This window comes from Rattus norvegicus, chromosome 7 (assembly GCF_036323735.1).
Source record: "Rattus norvegicus strain BN/NHsdMcwi chromosome 7, GRCr8, whole genome shotgun sequence".
NCBI classification, from domain to species: Eukaryota; Metazoa; Chordata; class Mammalia; order Rodentia; family Muridae; genus Rattus; species Rattus norvegicus.
The window spans coordinates 7,002,685-7,006,648 of record NC_086025.1 but is presented as its reverse complement, the minus strand read 5'-3'; the positions used below and the strand labels follow the sequence as shown (position 1 = coordinate 7,006,648).

At 33.6% G+C, this 3,964-nt stretch overlaps 1 pseudogene; it reads left to right on the top strand.

Moving 5' to 3' along the window:
- The first annotated feature begins 2,825 nt into the window (after positions 1–2,825).
- Rpl5-ps8 (ribosomal protein L5, pseudogene 8) lies at positions 2,826–3,726 on the top strand (annotated as a pseudogene).
- Positions 3,727–3,964: the final 238 nt, after the last annotated feature.

Genomic DNA, 3,964 nt, shown 5'->3' with positions numbered 1-3,964 from the left:
GACCCAAATGGACTTAGCAGAAATCTACAGATAATTTCATCCTTAAACAAAAGAATATACCTTCCTGTCAGCACTTCATGGTACCTTCTCTGTTATTGATCATGTAATAAGTCAAAAAAAAAGCCTCAACAAATATAAGAAGATTCAAATAATCGCATGCCTCCTATCAAATCACAGCAGACTAAAGCTGGCCTTCAACAACAACAACAAAAAAAAAAAAAAACCAGGGAGCCAACATGGAAACTGATCAACTATCTGCTCAATCATAACTTGGTCAAGGAAGAAATAAAGACAGACTTTTCAGAATTTAATGAAAATGAAGGCACAATATACCCAAACTTATGGGATAGAATAAAAGTAGTGCTAAATGAAAAAAATTGTAGCTCTCAGTGCATCCACAAAGAAACTGGAGAGAGCATATAGTAACAGGCTGACAGCACATCTCAAATCTCTAGAATATAAAGAAGCAAATACAGGAAAAGGAGTAGACAGTCAAACTCAGAGTTGAAATCAACCAAGTAGAAACAAACAAACTAAACTATAGAAAAAAAATCAGCAAACCAGGAGCTTTTTTTTTTTTTTGAAAAAAATCAACAAGATAGATAAACACTTAGTCAACCTAACCTGAGGGCCCAGAGACAGTATGCAAATTAAGAAAATCAGATATTAAAATGGAGACATAACAACAGAAACCTAATAAATTCAAAATATTATCAGATCCTACTACAAAATCTATACTCAACAAAACTGGAAATCTAGATGAAGTGGATGATTTTCTAGATAGATACCAAGTATCAAAGTTAAATCAGGATCAGCTAAATCATCTAAATGGTCCCATAACCCCTAAGGAAATAGAAGCAGTCATTAAAATTTCACAACCAAATAATTCCCATGACCAGATGGTTTTAGTGCAGAATTATATCAGACATTCAAAGAAGGCCTAATACCAATACTTCTCAGAGTATTACATAAAATAGAAACAGAAAGAACACTACCTAATACATTCTATGCAGCTACAGTTACACTAATGCCCAAACCACATAAAGATGCAACAAAGAAAGAGAACTTCAGACCTCTTTTGCTCTTGAATATTGATGCAAAAATACTCAATAAAATTCTTGCAAACCAAATCCAAGTACACATCAGAATGATCATTCACCATGATCAAGTAGGCTCCATCCCAGAGACGCAGAGATTGTTCAATATGTGGAAATCCATCAACATAATCCACTGCCTCAGGTTCTTTTTTTTTTTTTTTTTTTTTTTGGTTCTTTTTTTCGGAGCTGGGGACTGAACCCAGGGCCTTGCGTTTCCTAGGCAAGCGATTTACCACTGAGCTAAATCCCCAAGCCCCTGCCTCAGGTTCTTAATTGGAGCTCTTACTGTTAATATAAAGTCTCATTGTGTAGATTACATGAATTGAGCTTGCCACCTTCCTAACTCAGCTTCCTTGCATTTCACAGCCTGCAGCTACTAAATTATTTTAACTAACTGATAAGATGGTTTGAAAATTGTTTTGCATGTTTTTAATTATTTTCTTTCCTTTACTTAGGGCCACTTTCCATTTAGATTTTCTATACATAGGCTATTTTGCTGTTTAAATAACTGGGAAATAGTATTAGCTAATTTCCAGGAGATGATTTCAGCTACCATAATTTTAAAGAAAATGTAAGAATAAATTGGTTGAACGCATATGTATTATCTCATGATATCTCTGATATTTTAAAAAGTGTTTTAAAAGGGAATGTTGTCTACGGCAAAAGGTAAGATGCTCAGAGATGCAGTTGAAATGAATGTAACTTTATTTTTAAAAATTAACATTGTAGTAGTCTGCTTTTAATTAACATGAATGATTTTTTAATGTTAATTTTCCTGTCCAGAAGATTAAATATTATTTCAAGGAGCATAATTGCCTTTTGTATAATTCTTCCTGCAGTCAAGAAAGGTGAATCGAACATGTTCTGTTAATGGTAAGTGAAATGATATTGTTTTTTGTAAAAACACCTAAGAATAATTTAACATATTATAACATCCATAAGAAAATATAAAATAAAAAGACAACCTGAAACTCAGATTTGAGATGACCAGGGATATTAAGTTGAGGTAAAAGGAGGATGTGTGAGTGAATGTGATCAATATACATTGTATATTTACATGAAATTTTCAAGTAATAAGACATACTATTTTAAACATTTAAGAATAATTATATAAACAATGAAACACGAACTACTTTAGGATTTAAAGAATAATACATAAAGCCATGATTTGATATGTTTAATCTTATAAAACATTAATAATTCCTCACTTATGTTATGATTCATAAAATAAAATTTATGAAGTCTGTTTCATGTAATTGTATTTGTGTTTGTAGCTTTTGAACCAAAAATCATACTGGAGAGTTGTGGAGAAAATTGTAGCCCTCCTGTTGGCTAATTAGTGAAAACCTATGTGTATCAGAAGTCTTTAAACATCAAAGGTAGAAGTTACTTGTTTCCAAGAGCATCAGATACATAGGTTTTAGTATATTATTAAAAAAGAAAAATTCCTTTGGGAATATTGATTGTGATCAATGAATTTTTAAGCAGCATAGCATAAATAATTTCTAATTATTATTCTAATATCAAATTCAATTTTCCAAAAAGAAGTATCTTCATCTTAGGTTTGAAAATATTGGAATACTCACATTTAATTACAAAAATGCTAAATTGTTTTGCTAAGGATTAGATGGATATATTATCACAAAGTAAAGTACTGCGTTTTCTCTCTAGTGTGGCCTAATTTGCAAGTCTGCATGGAGAGACAGTTACATGTCTCTGTTCTGCAAGATGGGGTTCATGGAATTTGTCAAGAATAAGGCCTATTTAAAAGATAACAAGTAAGATTTAGCAGGCGGCAAGAGGGTAAAACTGACTACTATGTACAGAAACTATTGATGACTCAGGACAAAAGTAAGTACTGTTGTACTTTTTCTGTTGACCCAAATATAGGATGATAGTTCATGTAACTAACAGAGATATCATCTGCTAAATTGCATATGCCCATATAGAAGATTTGATTGTCTCTTCAGAGCATATGCAAATGAACTTCCAAAACACAGTGCGAAAGTTGGCCTGACAAATTATTCTGCAGCCTATTGCCCTGGCCTGCTGCTAGCATGCATGTTTCTCAATAGGTTTGGCATGGACAAGATCTATGAAGGCCAAGTAGAGGTGAATCGAGATAAATACAATATGGAAAGCACTGAAGGTCGGTATGGTACCTTCATTTGCTATTTGGATGCAGGTCTTGCTGGAACTACAACTGGCAATAAAGTTTTCAGGCCCCTAAATGAAGGTATGGATGGAGGCTTGTCTATTCCTTTCAGTAGCAAACAATTTCCTGGTTATGACTCTGAAAGGAAGGACTTCAATGCAGAGGTGCATCAGAAACACACCATGGGTCAAAATGTGGCAGACTACATATGCTATGTAACAGAGGAAGATGAAGATGAGTATAAGAAACAGTTCTCTCAGGAATCAGGAAAAACATAACTCCAGACATGATGGAGGAGATGTATAAGAAATCCCAAGCAGCTATTCGAGAGAATCCAGTCTATCAAAGAAGCCTAAGAGAGAAGTGAAGAAGAGTTGGAATCATCTGAAAATGTCTCATGCTCAGAAGAAAGACCGGGCTTCTCAAAAGAAGGCAAAATTCCTCAGAGCTCAGGGATGGGCTGCTGAAAGCTAAAGCAATTTTCAATGAAGATTATACTTGAACAAAGATTTTTCTTTTCAGTTTCAAGGGGTATGTGGACTTTCTGTTGATTTTGTGTTATTGGATTCCAACCTTATTCCATAGTGATGTGATAGTATGGATGGGATTACTTCAATTTTCTTGTGCCTGTTGAGGTTGTGTTGTGTTCAATTATATAGTCAATTTTGTAGAAGGTTCCATGTATTGCTGAGAAGTTATATATATATTTTTT